Raw genomic sequence first — 18,723 nt, 5'->3', positions numbered from 1 at the left:
AAAAAACAATAAAGATTAATAATTATTTGCATAGTATTTATAGTGTCTTAGATATTACTAATCTGGACATGGAAGTTACATATATATGTTATATGTGACTCTAAGAGACTTGAAATCTACATGTTTTTTTTTTTTTTTTTTTATCTACAGGCAATGTTAGAGTCAATCTCCTATATATACTGAGGGTCAAGTATATATCTATGTTGAAACATTACATTGTACACTCAGCAGAGAAACAATTTTGTCAGTCATAAGTTAGAAAATCTGGCAATAGATAGATAGATAGATAGATAGATAGATAGATAGATAGATATAAACATAACTGTTAGTTTAAAAAAAACTGTCCTGCCCTATATCTATTACATATCTTTTGTATAAATTAAAATAGCACAGATAGGGATACTTTGTAAGGTGAAAAAAAATCCAAATAACCATAAGGTGTGGTTATTATCATTATTTTAGGCACAATGACTTTATCACTGTTTCAAGAATATTTTAAGGAGATGCAAAATAGATGCAGAAATTTTTATGGTCAGCAGATAGATATTGTAATAAAGATTGGGAAGTGTTCCTTTCTCTGTGAAAATGGTGTGCATAAAGTGCTTATATTTTATAGCTGCTGAGCTATAATCACCCCATGGCTTTAACAAGATTCACTGAGTCTATCTGAGAACAGTCTGAAGCTCAGGAACTTGAGTGCTCTGCCAGTCGTCAGTACTTCCCTTCTATGAGGATAACACCTGCATGCCTTTAGCTTCCCTCCATGCACTGAGCAGGGGAGGAATGGTAGGTCTCAGAAGTAGAACAGTAGATTGGGATCTTGACCAGTTGTCATGATCCTTTTGTCTATCACTAGTACTTTCCCAATCCCCTTTCTTAATAAATTGCTGTACTTTCTTTTTCTGTTTCTGCTCCCTGGAATGGAGTGTAAAGGGTGGGTGGCAGTAACTCTTTCATCATGTTCTGGCATCCTCAGACAGGGCAAAGATTGTAGCCTACCTCTGCCACCTGCCAGTCATAGCTCTTTGACTTTGCTATTCACCTGATCAGGAACTTGCTGGCTGCATCTGTGAAGTGAGTAATGGTGTGTCTAGCAAGCAGGATTTTCTGAGATTTAGATATAGCAATATATTTAAAGCATTTTGTGAGGAACATAGCATAGAGCAAAAGCTAAAAAGGGTTCCCTCTGCCTTCCCTTCAACTGTAACTAGGTATTAACAACCACTCTTGACATCTTTCTAGATCACTCTTTGTTCTCTATAAAGCAAGGTTAAAGTAAATGATGTGTAATCTCATACTTTGGAAGAGGTCTGCAGTCTTCTACTTTCAGAGCTATAAGGGGAGAGTAAAAAAGTTTGTGCTATGCACTCCTTAGGAAGGTGGGATTAACAGAACTAGGACACTAAGGGTGGAAAATTTAATCTAGGTGTTTTTGGATAAGTAACATTTTGATAAGCAAATTAGTGTTCTTAGCATGAGGAAAGACAACCAGGCTTTATTAGGTTTAGCAAAAGTGATTTGGATAAATTGATTTGAGCCAAGCAAATAAAATTTCTAGTGACCCATGCTTGCAAATTCATAAGAGAGCAACTCAAGAAAGCATAGTTCTCAGTGTCTATTCTCTCAGGTAGGCAGGTAGGAGGCCACTTTCCCACTAGACAGCACGCTTTAGGAGAGCAAGGGTTCCACCTGTTTCTCAGCTCGCTCCTCCCCCACCACCATGTACTTGCTAAGTGTTGAACTTTGGACAAATAAATGATGATATGTGATGAACCTAAAATATTAACATCTGTGTCTGGAAAAGGATCCAGAGGAAGAGAGCCTAGTGATGTTTTTATAATAGCTATTTCCTTGGAACATTTCCTAAACATGCCCCAGAGCACTTTCTCAGATGCTTTTTTTAAAAGCTTGTACACACTTTCTTTCTTTTTTCTTTTTGTATGTAGTACAGCTGTGAGTGTGGGAGTACAATTCTCCAGGGACCTAGACATATGTCTTCTCCCTGAGAAAATCTGGGAGAGAACCCCCAAAGGGCACATCATGCTCCTCTTCTGGCCAAGAAAGAAAGATGCTTCCTAAAATGCTCCCATGCTCAATGAGCAAAACAATGAGCTGGGAATAGAGCTTGACAAACTTCTTGTGGGTTATAATGCAGACTATATTGATATATGAGTGGAAATTCTGGTTCAGCCTTTGATCTTATACAACTATAATAATTGCTCTCTGGACTGCACTTTAATCCCTAAGATGAGCCCAATACTCATGTTGAGATACTGTTCAGCTCCACACACTCCCAGGTCATTAGCACTTCCTGGGATGGTGGACCTAAAAATGTACTCAAAATTTCTTAGTTCAGCATTCTCATTTTGTAGATGAGAAAACCAAGGTGGAAAGAAGAAATTTGTCAAAGGTCATCAAAACAGTTAGAAATTGAGCTAAGATTATAACCAGTACTGTGAAATCACCAGCCAAAGGCATTTAACGCTTTTGAATAAGAGTACACATACAAATTTGATGAAAATTGTGAGTCTTCTAATAGTGGGAATTGGATGGAAAGGCAAATGTATTATCCTCATAAACATGATGTTTGCAAACTATCTGAGGAAAGGTTCTTCAACTTCAAGTTTCAGCCCCTCGTGCAACATTTTATTTGGAACCAAATGTTGAAAGAAGCATATCTATATGTGGTATAGAGAATGCTTCTTGGATTTAACACTTTCTGTTGTATGAAAAGTAAATGAAACAAGTTTGAGATGATCTTCCAAATAAATCAGTTTGTTGATGGCAGTTTCTGAGTTTTAAAGGCTAGTTTCCTTTTTTAATTATAGAGCTTTTGTTTATTTATTTGATATATTTAGAGATACAGAAATAGGCAGGTAGAGAAAGAGAGAGAAAGAGTGAATGGGAGTGCCAGTGCCACCAGCCACTGCAAACAAACTCTAGATGTGTGAGCCCCCTTGTGCATCTGGCTTACGTGGGTCTTGGGGAATCAAACCTTGGTCCTTTGGCTTTGCAAGCAAATGCCTTAACTGCTAAGCAATCTCTCCAGCAATGGTTTCCCTTTTAAACATCACAACTGTTGTTCATCTTTCAAATACTTCTGCTTATTCTGTGCTCAGCTTTTGTTACCTAGAGCCAGATCTCAAAACCAGGGCCAGCTGACACAGAAAGGTTTTCTCATTAGCTGCATTAAAAGGTGGCCTCTGCTAATTAGACTAATTAGACTTGAGTGGACTCCTTAGGTGGTAAGCACACCATCCTGGATTTTACCCAGGACCATCGACTCAGAATCTTTAGGAAGGAGAGCCAAAGACCCTATATTTAAAACAAGAATTTAAACATTGTTTTCATTTATTTCTACTTGTGTGCCTGCAGTTTTTATAAACTCTCTGTGCCTGCAGTTTTTATAAACTCTCTAGGAACTTTTTATGCGCAATCATAGATGACCACTTCCATCCCCAAATACTGGTCTAAATGCTTTCAAAGTTTAGTGATAATGATTGATGCAGTTTTATTTTGGCTTATAGTGTTAAAGGGAAGATTCATGATGACAGGGGAAAGTGTGGCATGAGCAGAGGGTGGACATAACCTCCTTGCCAACATCGGGTGGACAATGGCAGCAGGAGAGCAAGCAAAGGAGTATAGGCTATAATGCCCTTAACCTTGCCCCCAGCAACATACTCCTCTATCAAGGCTCCACCTCCAAAACTGTCACCAGGTGAGAACCAAGCATTCAGAACACATGAGTTTATTGGGAACATCTGAGTCAGACTACAAACATGCTCTTTGAAGTTTTACAGAAGTGCCAGGGTTCTTGATTTCAGAAAAGTATACCTATATGTAATGCTTTTATTCTTTTATTTTTCAAAGAAAATATTTTCTGTGTCCATTGAGATGAAAGGAGAGGATTGTCTGGTACAGCGGCTGCTCACTGGGTCTGTGAAGAGTGGAAAGGCTCTGTCTCTGTGTCCTTGTTTTCAAGGGCTTCCTCAGTACATACTTCATATGAACAGCCACACTTACCTGTATTCTTCCTAGGGAAGGATTATCTCCATAGCTTTCCTTTCTCTTTAAAGATAGAAATAGGACTGGAATTATGGCTTAGTGGTTAAGGTGCTTGCTTGCAAAGTTGAAGGACCAGATTCAGATGCATGTAGGGTGTGCTTGAGATCCTATCTCACTCTTACGTAGTAATCAGCCAAATTCTTTTTGCCTTCAAGTATGGTACATAGCATGTTGTAGACATTGCAACAAAATAAACAAATGCTTCCTTAAAATTGGACCTTTTCCCTCCTGCAGAAACTATGTGCCTATGCAGTATACATTTTTTTTGTTTGTTTGTATTCATGAATGGCATGGTCACAACAGGAACATCCAACTGGAAATCAATAGTTAGTCTCTTAGAGCAGGAAAAGATCGTCTGCTGCTGTCCTGCTGTATATAAGATGTCTTATCATCCAAGCAGCAGCAGGCATTCACAAACCAAGCTTGTTGGCGGGGTGGGCATAAAAGATTAAAATAATTATCCATGAGGCTCTGTCTCATGAATGTTTTCCTTTGACTTTTGGCAGGATCTCCAACTTGAGCATATGCCAGTGGTCATGAGAACTCTGAGGCCAGTAATATAAGGATTTTCACATCTACTTGCAGTGGTAAGATTTAAAAATATAAAAATGAAGAATATTAAATATTACTGAATTCTAGCTTTTTGTACTAAATGGGAAAATGCAACTACATAGGTATTATATCTTTTAACCAGTTCAGCTTTCTGTTGTCTGGAAAACCACCAAAAAGCATAAGAGAAATCCATAGTACAGATATATTGAACATAGTATTGTTGTAATGGATAAAAATAAGGAAACTAAGTGGTAAAATTGGACCAGATAGGGGCAATAACTTCCACTTTGGACAATGAAGCAATCTCTTGAAAGGAGATATTATTTCAGAGCAAAGTTTTTAAGATCATTGGAGAAAAAAGGAAGTGATTGTTAATTTTTTCTTTTTTAATTTTGTAGGGGCAGCCATGCCCTAACATGGGCCCTGAGATTAGGTTGTAACTGAATGAAATCTGTAGTGAATGAAGCTGCATAAAAAGAAGAATGGCTAATCTGGGTGACACACCCTTTACACTGAATACTTTTGCTGCCAACAGAGGCACATCTGTGTACCACTGCTTAAAAACATAGCTTTACTGGTGAAGATATTGGCAAATATGTACAAATATGTACAAATTATGTTACTGAATAGCCAGTTTAAAAGAGATGTCTCTAACTCTTGTGTATGTGTTGAAACCTGTTGAAACTCAATATTTATGTATTTTACAGACAGTATCTAAGTTTCTGGTCATGTCCCAATATGAGATAGAAATTGCACCAGCATGTGGTTAGCTGAAGTCAAAGCAGCCATGTCATTCAGGCATCAGTCAATTATTTTTACTTTGAATTATTTAAATAAATGGATATAATTCAGGAATAAATTCTAGTACATTATCAACATGAAGTTGAGATAGAACTTCATAGGATAAGGCTATATGCAGTCCATTCAGGTCTGTGAATAATACCATCTTCATGTGTTTTCTATACACTTCTGAATCCCAGCACTCATGTGGCTTTGTAGCACATCAGTAGTACATTGAACAGACCATGGCTTTCAGTCACCTAATTTTCTGTTCTTATATACTAGATATAGCTTCATGTCTGTGAATTCTCTAAAAATTTCTTTTGGCAATCAGCATGAAAATCATAATTAGTTTTCTAAGTATAGTCTTCTCAAATTGACTCACTGTTTTATTCACTTATTATATTAACTTTTAGTTTAGCTGCTTATATTCTGAAAGTGTACTTATGGAACAATTAAAGAATTATAGTGAAATATAGTGAAAAATACCATTCTTAGTTTGATATAAGTACTAACAACTTCACGTACCATTACAATTTCATCTATCTGAATATTATAGTGCTCCTGAAAATTCAATAACTTTCTCCCTGAGTTTAATGTTTCACTCATGACTTGGCTATACCTTCTAGCAGATGCCACCAAACGCTTACTCTTGTTCTTCCCACACATGAGTCATGAATTCCTTAACCTTATGTGGAATATAAGAAAACATCTTAACTATTCAGTCATCAATCTCAGATACTAGAAACACCAGAGTTAAATGGAACAAGCTTATTAGAATCCCACAGACCAAGCAATACAATGAAAGGGAAGGAGGGAGGGAGAGGGAGAGGGAGAAGGAGTTTGGCCTTAATGCAATCATAAACCTTTCAGAAAGTAACTAACTTTGGGAACCCAGAAGTCATATAACTTCTATATATGAAATGATGCTTTTTGTTATCAAGAATAAGACCAACAGAGAAATCCAGTGTATCGTACTATATTGATTTGTTCCATTTAGGATATGGGGAAGTTTTCTGAAAGTGGTCTAGCACTCCTATGTTTATAGAGAACCAAAGAATATACTGAGTCCATGTATGCTGTGAGGACATTGTTGGTGAGGTAGGCTTGTATGTATTTATGCTAAGGATCAATGTGGACTAGCTTTGGCTAAGGATTTAGTAGGCTGGCATCCAAATTCTAAAACCTTCTTACTTAGCTAGAGAAGTTTTTATATCTTTTGCCTTGAGAATTTAAATATTCACTAAATGTTGGGCCTTAGGTTTGACCTCATAAAATCAAATTCAATATTAACTTTTCACTTATGTAGAATTACATAGAGAAAGAAAAGAAAATGAATAAATGAGAGACACTTTGAGGAAAATTAAATCATTACCCAGGATTTCATCTTGCTAAACAGCTTAGTCCTCAATACTAGTATTGTTGGGTTTGACTATTAGGTCAGAAATGTACCTTCAGCAGTCTGGTGGATGTCCTCACATTGTAGGTGTTCTGAGCTCTAAGACTGTTGACTTTTCTCATTAAATTATGAAAGTAGCAAGAGTTAATTATTGCATATACTCCTGACTTACATATGAACTGTGCCTAGTGTTCATGCTGCACTGAGTCCAATTTCAGTGTTCTAAAAATACTGCAAAAAGGAAATCAGGGTGAGTGTAGGAGAACTGTGTGCTGTACAGTCCCTATCAGTGAGAAAAAGAGTAATGAAGGAGATCTCTGGGGTTGAAGTTTGAGGTAAATCAGTCTTGCCCAGATCTAATTCCTTTCAGATGTGGACTTCTTACCAAACAAAATTCTGCTTGGTTGCCTGCATCTCATGTTCCAAACCCTCTCTGATCTCCCTTCTCCCCTCCTTCATAACTCAGAAAGCCCTTTGCTTGTTTACATTTGAGGGTGATATTTTTAACTATTGACCTACAGTTCTCTGCTTCCATAAACTCTGCCTTAAGTGTTTGCTCTGTTAGACAAATACACCCTAAAGCTCTGAGTTTACCCTCCAAGTCCATTCCATTATAAAGTCTGCAGACAATCAATATAAATGGGGGTATGTCTTGTGTCAAAAACCACAATTTGCTTGAACACACTAAAGTGTAGGTCTCTACAAAGAATTGTCCTAAAGCAAGCAGGCATAATTGTTAGAAAATGTACACCTAAATAATAAACAAGAATTTTTAATAATCCCATAAGACATAGAATATAGTCTAGACCTCCCAGTTCACATGCTAATGATAGAAGCAATCAAGGACTATGAATAATGTATGAAGGTAAGTAAGTACAGTGGTCCAAGTTTCAATCCAGTGTGCTAAAGAAGAATATAACCTAATGGATGTGGGTCAGAGTAATTGGCAGACAAATGAAACATCAGCCAGCAGTATTATACATTTCCTTTTTTTCAGATAAAATTTGCATGCCTCTATTCATTACCATCCTCCTTAATGGTTTCCTCTTCCAATGACAGGACCACTCCCCAACATATGGGGGCATCCTTTACACCTTCTTTAACTATTAAAAAATCCAACATCCTTTATATTAATTTTTCTTCCAAGAGAAAGATATTATTGGTGGCTCTTAAAGTGTGGCTATTGTCCATTTTGCCCTCAGAGTCAGAAAACTCTGAAACTAATCTGATTGAATAATGAAAGAGAATTAAAATAAAATTAAGAATGGGAACTGTTATCTTAAGATACTTCATATAAATATTCATGTGATGATTAACTAATTATCCAGAAACTTGTTTGTCTCCATCTTGACTGATGATGCTACTAACAACTCAGTAAACCATTTCTCTCATAATTTGGCTGATCTGGATTCATTGTATTTACTATATCCCCAACTCAAAAGGCACTTCCTCTTTTTCACCACTGGCCTTTTCTCCAGAAAGTTAAGGTAGATGTGAAAAATAATCAGCCGATGAGGTTCTGTGGAGCCCTTTGTAGCAATGGGATCATAGAATGATAGAAACTGGAAGAAATTCAAGGAGCTCTCTACAATTTCAGCCATTTCATTACTATTCCATTGAAACTTCAGAAAACTGCAAATATTTTCTACTCTAGCTATCCACCATTATTTTGCAGCTGATAAAAATGACCCATGACTAACAATAGGAACCAGGGAAACACCTTATCATCAATGGTCCCTGCTATCTCCCAGACATTGTTGTTGTACTGAAGGTAAAAATAAAATTTCTTTTCAAGTAATGCATCTTTTAAAATGTCCTTAGAGTACATTGACTCATGGGAAATTTGAGCGAATGGTGAGCCTTTGGTACAAAGCAATATCTATATGACTGAAGGATTCTATTCAATTGAGGGACATAGGATAAAAACGTTTTAATAATATCTGTTGTGTTATCAACCATCTGTAAAATATTCTAATTAAATATTTAAAGATATATTACAAAGTGCTTTACAAAGTCACAAATATGATTCTGGAAACATTTTATGAGAGCATTAATATACAATATTTGTTTGGGAATGTAGTAGGCAAGGGGAGCAGAGAATTGTACATTGTTTATACATACTATGGTTTATTCTGACACCAGGCTGGAAGGCATGTGCCAATACGATATACCTTTGGATAGAGAGTCCGCTTTTGCATTCTTTCTGTAGAGGAAGCACACACACACACACACACACACACACAGAGAGAGAGAGAGAGAGAGAGAGAGAGAGAGAGAGAGAGAGAGAGAGAGAAGGAGGGCGGGTGGGAGTTTAAACAATTTTCTTAAGGAGTGACAGTGTCTGCTAAGATAACCCATAATCAGGGATTTGCTTTGATTCCTAGTGTCCTTGTTTTGCCCAGGAACTGTTTTAACATATGGTCATGACATTTTCTGGGAAACTATTATATCTTTCAGTTCTCCTAAGATCCTGATTTCATGAAGAAATATGTAGATATCTTAGTCTACATGAAAGAGATATCTAATTATTGGTTTTATTTTTCTCTAATGATTCATATGTCTATTTTTTTTATTTATTTGAGAGCGACAGAGAGAAGGAGGGAGGGAGGGAGTAAGGGAGGGAGAGAGAGAGAGAGAGAGAGAGAGAGAGAGAGAGAGAGAGAGAGAGGGAGGGAGAGAGAGGATGAGAATGAGCACGCCAGAGCTTCCAGCCTCTGTAAACAAACTCCAGATGCATGTGCCCCCATGTGCATCTGGCTAACGTGGGTCCTGGGGAATTGAGCCTTGAACCAGGCCCCTTAGGCTTCACAGGCAAGTGCTTAACCACTAAGCCATCTCTCCATCCCTCATATGTCTATTTTTATTGACTTATTCACTGAACAAGTATTTTTGGTCACCAAATAGGCATTGCTATATATTGTTTTATATACTAATATAAACCAAGGTGATAAAAATCTCACCTACCTGAATATTTTCCTTTAAAAGATGAATGATGGACAAGATAAAGGGATCTACAGTACATAGAATGTTCCCATTTTACAGACCTGTACATTGTGGTATGTGTGTTGTGTGCACACATGCACACATAAAGGGGAAAAAGATTAAGAAGTAGGTATGAAATACCAGGATTAAGGAAATGCCTTTTTCATTGAGTGTTCTAGCAAATCCTATCTCATAGATATCATCTAAGAGGAGAAAGGAAAGACTTGAAGGAAATGAGGTTTCAAGCCAGACAGATATCAGAAACCATTGTCATAGGTGGAGAGAATGGGAAGTGCACAGACTCTGAAGCAAGAGTGTTGAGTATATTTTATAAGCAACAAGGAAGCCACTCAGGTTACTTCAATGCCAAAGAGTTTTTATTAATAGGAAATGATCCAGTCACCTTCACAGTAACAACTTCAGGGTGACCATATGAATTGGGGAAACACATAAAATAATTAGCATGGTTTAGCAGCACCTGGGGTAGGGCAGTGAAGGACCAATTGGCATGCCACCCAGGAGGCTGCTTCAGTAGTTCTAGTAAGAGAGAAGATGGTAGGAACCTGTCCTAGGTGGGGAAACTGACCTTGACAAAAATTCAGGCGAGGTAGAGGTATGTATATGTGGGCTGAGGTGGTAGTGACAGCGCCTGAACTCTCTGTACTGGTTATCTGTCTGTCAAATGTCTGGCACATTAGGCTGTATAGTGGAGGCACCTGGCTAAATTAATAAGGATCATAATTTCACCCCAAAAGTAAAGAATCCAAGATTATATTATAATAAGTATGGAACTTTGGCTGAAAGGAGAGAAAAGCTATCCTTGGAGAGTTCTATGTGGCAGAGACACAGGAAGAGTGGAATTTAGGTCCTTAGAAAGGTGTAGATTTATAGGGTTAGTGGTGTTAGAAGTTGTGATCAAGAAAAATTTTAGGAACTATGATCAGTGAAAGTGATTTTTGAAATGGGTTTTTTTTTTCAGGTTCTTGATTGATAATCATGAGGTCAAATGTATGACTTCAGAAGTAAGTGAGGAAAAAAGATGTCTGATGAAATCACTAGTAGCTAAGACATAAAGAATCTGAGAGGACAGTATATTTGGAAGAACCATACCATTCAATAATAAGATAGATGAAATTTAAATGGAAATGTCTCACAGAGAGTACTCAGGATGGAAATGTGCAATGGATGGAGGAGGAGTGACCTGGAAGGGTGGTGTAAGGAGCTCCAACAGAGGTGTGGGGTAGGTCATACAGTGTAAAAGTGATTAAGTAGGATGTCTGCCACATGGAAGGCTCCTTGGTAAGAAAAATTGGGGGAATTATAGCTACTTCTGTCAGAAGCTTTAGTAGAGTCAGTGCTGGGTGGGAAAGCTAAGTTTCAGCTACTGCAAGAAAAGGCGGGTAGGCGGGTATGGGGCTGGGGAAAGTGCTTAGTGATTAAGGCCTTTGAAGCTGAGGGACCCAGGTTTGATTCCCCAGTATCTATGTCAGCCAGATGGTGCATATGTCTGCAGTTCATTTGCAGTGGCTGGAGTCCTTGGCAAACCCATACTTCTCTCTCACTCTCTTTTTCTCAACTAAATCAAATAAAATAAGAAAATGTGGAAAAGAAGTTTACAAAGGAAGCAGAGAATGAGTGGATGTGGTACCTAATATAAATATCAGAGGATTCAATAAAAAAAAAAAAACTTTCTGGAGGTGTTGGGGTAAGGTCAGAAAAAAGAGTGAGCAATGTGATGGGAAGATTAGAGAACAGGAAAGAAATCCTGGGCTAGTATGATGAACTACTCACAGAGGCTATCCTTCTTTTCAAGTCATATCGAAGTCTATGACAGCCAACAGGAGTCATGTAAGAGATTCAGAAAAAAAAATAGGCTGGGGAGATGGCTTAGCATTTAAGTTGCTTGCCTTCAAAGCCTAGCGACCCATGTTTGACTATCTAGATCCCACATAAGCTAGATGCACAAAGGTGATGCAAGCACAGGATCACACATGTCCACTAGGTGGCACAAGCATCTGGAGTTTGATTTCAGTGGCTGAGGCCCTGGCATGCCAATTCTATTTTTATCTCTCTCTCTCTCTCTCTAAAAAATAAAAATAAATAAAGAGATTCAGGAGGTGTGAGGCAAAAGTTTTCAAGAACATGAAGGGTTCTTAAAGGACTGGTTAAGTGTTTTAGATAGGACAGCTGTCCTCTGGATCAGTAGCATGACTCAGAGCATACAGAGCTCTTCTGATATGAGACTGCTGCTCTGTAGTGTAACACTGAGCAAGCTGGCTCCTTCTGAACTTATCATTACAGAGCAGTGGTTCATCCCCACAGAGATGTCTGTAACTTCTTTCCTCAACAAACTGTTGTCCTGCTGATTGTACGTGGCTCATGGTCCACAGAGCCAGCTGAGGAACTCACTGCTGTACTTCCTGACATTTCCTGATTGTTCTTTCATCTCTCTCAACCTGTTTAAAGGTAGTCCTTCCTCATTTGTCTCCCCTATATCATTCTTTTGATGAAATGAGTGAATGACTATTTGTAGACTTCCTTCTTCACTTTTCTCTGAAGTACTTACCTATGTCTTTCTGAGTTTCTCTCAGTACTGCTTTCTCCATGGGTTTTCTCAACTTCGATGTAGTGTTTGAAGTAGGTGAAGATACGTGCCTTTCAAGTTCTAGTAAGGCTTTCCTTTGCCTGACCTTCTACCTTTGCAGACCCAACTTGGTAATAAAGCTACTTCATAAACCACACTTGTATTTTCTTCATTCTTTTGAGTACTTCAAAACACAGAATTGTTTAGGAAGACATAGTAGTTTCCAACAGGAGTTGGGGGCATTACCCATAGTCAGTCAGTGTAAGGGACTAAAATGCAAACTATAATCAAATATGAACCCTAAATCTGCTTTCTGCTTTTGCCCTTAGGGCAGCTATTGAGTTCTCTGAGTATAACAGAATGTATATATGAACTAGATAGTGAGAGAGTATAGTGATTAGTGATACTCACCATTGGGATTATCATAAACCTGTGGGTTGTTATTTATCCAATTTTCTTATAATGCTGAGATATCGTAAGGAGTTTGAGGTGCAATATTTTTGTACTTTTATGGGAAATAAGTGCTATGACTCAGTGAAAGACGCATGATTTAGATGAATGAGCTTTTCTTAACAGTTAGAATTGCTCATTATTCACACTTTCTTGTAGTATGGATTATTCCTCTCTCCTCATTCCCAGACAATATTCTTGTTATATGCCTCATCTCCCTTAACATGTTTTTCATCCCTGTAGCTTCATGGGCAGTGTGCTGTGGAGGTAAAAGCACGGGATATGGAATCAAAATGCTGATGTTTGAGTTACCAACTGCACAGTGCTGATAAAATTCCACTGTCCTCTATGTTCTTTTAGGGTTTCTGTGTTTCACTGACCTGACGTATAGAGTGCTTAGCATGAATAGTTGATAATAAATACACACTAGTAATATATTTTTTTATTTTTATTATTTTTTTCTTTTCACAATTTTTACTAACATTTTCCATGATTATAAAAATATCCCATGGTAATACACTAGTAATGTTTTTGCATGTATGTGTGTTTATGCACATGTGTATATGCAGACATGTGTGATTGTGGAGGCAAGAGACCTAAGTGGATTATCTTCATCTTTCTTAATAAGATTTCCACTTTATCTTCTTTTTCTTTCTTTCTTTCTTTCTTTCTTTCTTTCTTTCTTTCTTTCTTTCTTTCTTTCTTTCTTTTTGTAATAAAGTCTCTCACTAAAGCTAGCGTCTCTCACCAGATAACATGCCAGCAAGTTCCTGATTTGCTTGTCTCTGCCTCCCTAGCTCTGGGATTACTGGTGTGCACCACCATACACAGTATTTTATGTGGCTACTGGAAATCCAAACTAAGATCCACCTGCATGTGCAACAAGCACTCTACCACTTGGTAAAGATCCCACACTAGTATTTTTATGGGAAATCTCTATTTATCATCAACTATGTGATTTTTGCTTCTGGTACTGCTGAGTTTTCGTGTTGCTTATTTTCTTTGACCTTCTTAACTGCTCGCTCCATTTTACTGCTTTAATGGTCTGTGGTCCTTATATCCTTTAGTAGTGAGTGTGTGCTGTGTTAACTTCATGGTTTCCATGGGAAGGGCCTCTGGAATGCAACAGATCTGAAGGAACAGTGCTCGTGACTAGGACAACAAAACTAAGTATTTATGGAGTTGAGGAAAAAGATGAGATGATGGGAATTTATGATGTGAAATTTGTATGACCTTTATTAACATGCCACATAGAACCATCAAGGGGCAAAATTAAAGACCTAATAACCATCATTAAGTAATGAAATATGCACAATTCAACGTCAAAGAGTAGAGTTGAAACCAATAAGCTTCAAGCTCAGTTTCTTGACTGGTGCAGTCCTGTCAAAACAGCAAGGTATTTCATGTCAAGACTGTGTGTTTGGGGCATTTCACAGTCCACTGGAGGCTTTATCTGCCTTTCGTATTCGACTTTACTCTGCTTTTCTGATGCTGGAAGGAACTTCAATGAGGATATGATTAATGTCCACATTAAATTGGGCACCCCTCTCCTTTTCAATTAAGGTCATTCAATTAAATTTTGTAATTTAACTTCAATAAACCATCTAACTCCAGATGTTGCATGCACTTTTTTTGTATTTCTTTTCTTAAATAATTATACCTGCTAAGGATTTATAGCTGCAAGAGACATTTTGGAACCTTTTAGATAATTTTTGGCATATGTTCCATGGATGACTTATAACATGAACAATTAACATCTCAAAATGTTGTTGTGTTTCTCAGAATATTTTTAATGGGATAAATTATTATTAGTTTGAAATTTGAACAATTAGTTATTATTATTATTATTTTTTTTAGTTTTTGAGATAGGGTCTTGCTCTAGCCTAGGCTGACCTGGAATTCACTATGGAGTCTCAGGGTGGCCTCAAACTCACGGTGATCCTCCTATCTCTGTCTCTTGAGTGCTGGGATTAAAGGCATGCACCACCACGCCCGGCCCCAATAATTATCTTAAAGGTAACATTATCATCAAAATAACTCAGTAGAAATGGAAGGCCAACTCTCAAAGGTAATTGGTAAGAGAAGAAAAGATCCTTGGCTAAAGAAAGGCTTTCACAGAGCTCTATAAACAAAAGGTAAGGACTTGCCTTTTGTAAGAATTAAGGCTGCAAGCAACGTTTATTTCATTTACTTTCAGTTTGGCTCTGAGTCACTAGTAATGCTGGTGCCACATTGTAGACAGGCTAGAATGCTGACTTACATATCTTCTGCTTAGGGGCCATTTAAACTCAGCTTTCAGTGGTAAAACACCTCAAGGAAGAGGGGTGAACCCCAGCACCACCTGCTTTACAAACTCAACATGGAGGGTCTCACAAGTATAAACATGTATTGTACAGCCATGTTGTGACCTTGGAGTCTAGATCTCAGATTTCCTCCATTGATAAATGATCTTCACTGCCCCTTCTTATCAGGCATACTTAACCAGGGAAAGCTTGCTGGTAAATAGCCTTTCTTGTTAGAAGAATTCTATGAATGTTTACAACTGCCCTGAGTCCGACCTCTTTGCTTTCTTAGTCAAAGCATGTCTAATAACATACTTGATAGCTCACCTGGGACCATGTCTAATGAAAATCCAAATCCTCATCAAAGAAACATATACCACAATTAAACCTTTAAGATGACATACCAAAGAGAACCAGCAGCTACAGATCCACAGGTTAAAGGAATCAATATTTTTTCCTCAAGTGAAAAATTATATTTCATGTTTTGGATATACTAGAGTGTGTCTTGATGTATAGGAAATATCCACCACTGCAGTAACAAATTAAAGTATGGATTTTTCTTCAGACTTGAGGGACCCAGCAAGCAAGATTTAATTTTATTCTTTCAGTCTTGTTTTGCCACGACAAGCTATTTTGTGTGCATTGGAGGTGGGTAGTGCTTAAAAACTACTGGAGCTTGGCATTACTATTTCCAAGCATTCTTTTTGTCGTGAGCACTAAATAAAACTAAGATCACTTAGAAATAACACTTACCCTTAGGACCAAACAAACTTTTTATGTCCATAATTAACAGACAAGGAATTTTCAGCTTGTTTCCACTCTAAGAAAACAAGCTCATGGGATGCTTCTCTTGTGTCATGGAATTCTGCAGCGTTACTGAATTTTAAACAAACAAACAAACAAAAAAATAAAGGCCAAAAGGGAAACATCTAATGTCGTAAATGGTGTACTCAATGTACAGATAATATATACTAGTAATAAATTATCGGGTTACTGAGCACATTTTCAGAACAGACAAAAACACAGGATGCTGCAGACCATAATGAAGCAGACACTTTAGATCATTTAAAAATAATTTATTCATTTATTTTTGAGAGAAAGAAGGAATGGGTGCACCAGAGCCTCCAGTTGCAGAAAATGAACTCCAGATACATGGGCCACCTTGTGCATCAGGATTACGTGGGTATTGCAGAATCAAATCTATGTCATTAGGCTTGTAGGCAAGTGCCTTAACCAATAAACCATGTCTCCAGCCCCAGAAGTGGAGTTTAATTTAATAAAATTTTCACCTTTCATAAGTGTCAGTCAAATTGGTCCATATATGCATTGATGACTAATTGGGAAATATGTTGAGAATGAATGTATGAGACATTGTATCTTCTCATTCATTTATGTTTTGATTTGTTTGTTTGTTTGTTTGTTCATTTACTGGCAGAGCAAGGCAAGTGGTGGAGCTTTGGAACCCTGCTAAGAAAGCTGGAACTGAATCGTGTGACTTGGGAAAAGATAGACAGCATATGTGAATCCTGTCTCTATCTTCATGTTGTCTAGGAGGCTGATGGCTCATCAAGGCATCTCACAAGAGGAATAATAATTATTGTGTTAAAATTTACCCTTTTACCCCTTAGTATGGCAGTGGTTTGGATTGGTATTCTTCATTACCTTCTACATAATTCAAAGGCCTTGAATAGTGAGACCATTCCTTCCATGATTTTACAGAATACAAGGATATTTTCAGACAGGGAAAGGATTCTCTCTCTTCAATATGTAATCTGAAGTTTTCTTTCTAATTTCTCAGCCTAATAAACACCTGTTCTAAATACTTTTAATCATCCTCTGCTGGAGATTTTTTTGTATATTTATTAGTTATTGACAGGTGTTTCATGACAATGAGGGGGAATAACCTAGAAGACACTCCTCAGTTATGCTATATGTACTAATAAATTTGTACATAGTCTATTTGTCCCATCCCTTGAAAGCCTTTTTGTTTATAGATTTTATTAGGTGCACACACATACACACACACACACACACACACACACACACACGGGGGGGGTTGTACTACACTTCTCCACTACAATAGCTGAACACAAGAGTTTTCATAGTTCTTTTGCTCTATTCTGTGCAACATTTGTAACAAATGATTTGCTATTTTATCAGAAGAGACTACAGAACTCCCTATGAAGACAAAATGCAACAAATTCAGTTCTTATAATCAGTACCCTACATAAATATGACTGGGTTAAATGGATCAAATTTCTTCTGGTTGAATCCATATGTGGGACACATGAAGATGTAGTCTTTCTAAATGGACATATAGGACCTTAGGACCATTGCTGGTCACAATCTTTCTTCCCCAGTGTTGCTATTTAAAAATGATGGAAACACAGTTGAAAATATATTTTGATTTTGGGGTTAGTTTGAATATAAATGTTCCCCATAGCCTTATCTGTTTGTAATTGGGCCTCACACTCAATCCATAGATGATAAGAGTCTTTGGGATGTGGAGCCTTGCTGGAGAAAAGTGTGTCACTGGGGGAAGACTTTGAGATCTAATATTCCAGCCATATTTGGTATCAGCTAGCCAATCCACTCAGACTATATCCTTCTTGCTGCTCTGAAGATGAGACAGGAGAGATGCTTCTTGCTATGGCTTGCCATGCTTTCCGCAACATGATGAAACTTCCTCTTGAAACTGTAAACCTGAAATAAACTCTTTACTATCATATCCTGCTTCTGGTTGGCTGTTTTGTCCCAGTAGCAAGAAGGTGACTAAGCAATATTTTATTATATTTACTCTAACCTATAAAAGCACATCCTTGCTTCTTACTTACTTCATAGAGTACAGAAACTCAACCTCTATCTTCCACACATATTCATACCGCTGAAGATCTTCCCTGCAATTGGTAGGCAAGGATATAAAAGACTATTTTTCAACTTGTTTATAATGTTCTCTAAATTCAGTGATTTTTTTTCCCTTTGTATAAACAACATAGTTTTTCTCTGTCAGATTCAAGAGAATATTTTCTGTTAAAAAGCTATGATAATCATTTTACTGATAATTATGTGGGAATTTGGGTGTCTTTGAGATTGGCAAAACCCTTCTCAGCTCTTGGTTGGGCTTATAACTCAGGAGTTATAGTGCCAGATGGCCAAAGTCAGACAAACTTTCATTGAATCAGTGGCCTTCATGCTCTTACGTTGTGATTGCAAAGAAAAATTCACAGACCACATTTAGAAATGAAATTTAGAAAGATTTTATTATAGAGTTTAGGGCAGAGCCATATAAGGCAGGGGTCTCCAGAAATGGGAAAGCCTCACCTGGTGCCTGTCATTGGGATCTTCTATGGGGATTTACTAAAGAGGAACTGTGCTGGGCAGTCCAGCTCCCATATCATGTATCAGGCACTTTATAATCTTAGTCTTATCTTCCTGTCAGGTTTCTAGGGAAGGGAAATACACTGGGGAAAAAGAGAAAAGGAGAAAACAGATACAATGTCATGTGTCTAGGTATCTGGTGATTTCATTTACATCTTTATGTCAGGTTTTTAGGGATAGAGATCTCCTTTAGGAAAAAAGGAGATAAGGAAAAACCTGAACCACTTTATAAGCTCAAGGACATTTCCCAT

General features: G+C 37.5%; 1 protein-coding gene across 2 annotated transcripts in view; it reads left to right on the top strand.

Moving 5' to 3' along the window:
• The window catches only part of Sema6d (semaphorin 6D), a 736,415-nt gene that overhangs the window by 270,173 nt on the left and 447,519 nt on the right, over nucleotides 1-18,723 (top strand). For both annotated transcript variants that reach the window (XM_045155780.1, XM_045155779.1), the window contains one exon: nucleotides 4,572-4,652. The gene's annotated coding sequence lies outside the window, so the exon portion shown is untranslated. The remainder of the gene's footprint in view (nucleotides 1-4,571; nucleotides 4,653-18,723) is intronic.

Source organism: Jaculus jaculus, chromosome 8, assembly GCF_020740685.1.
Source record: "Jaculus jaculus isolate mJacJac1 chromosome 8, mJacJac1.mat.Y.cur, whole genome shotgun sequence".
Classification (NCBI taxonomy): Eukaryota; Metazoa; Chordata; class Mammalia; order Rodentia; family Dipodidae; genus Jaculus; species Jaculus jaculus.
The sequence above is the reverse complement of the archived record's forward strand: the minus strand, read 5'-3'. Positions and strand labels throughout refer to the sequence as shown.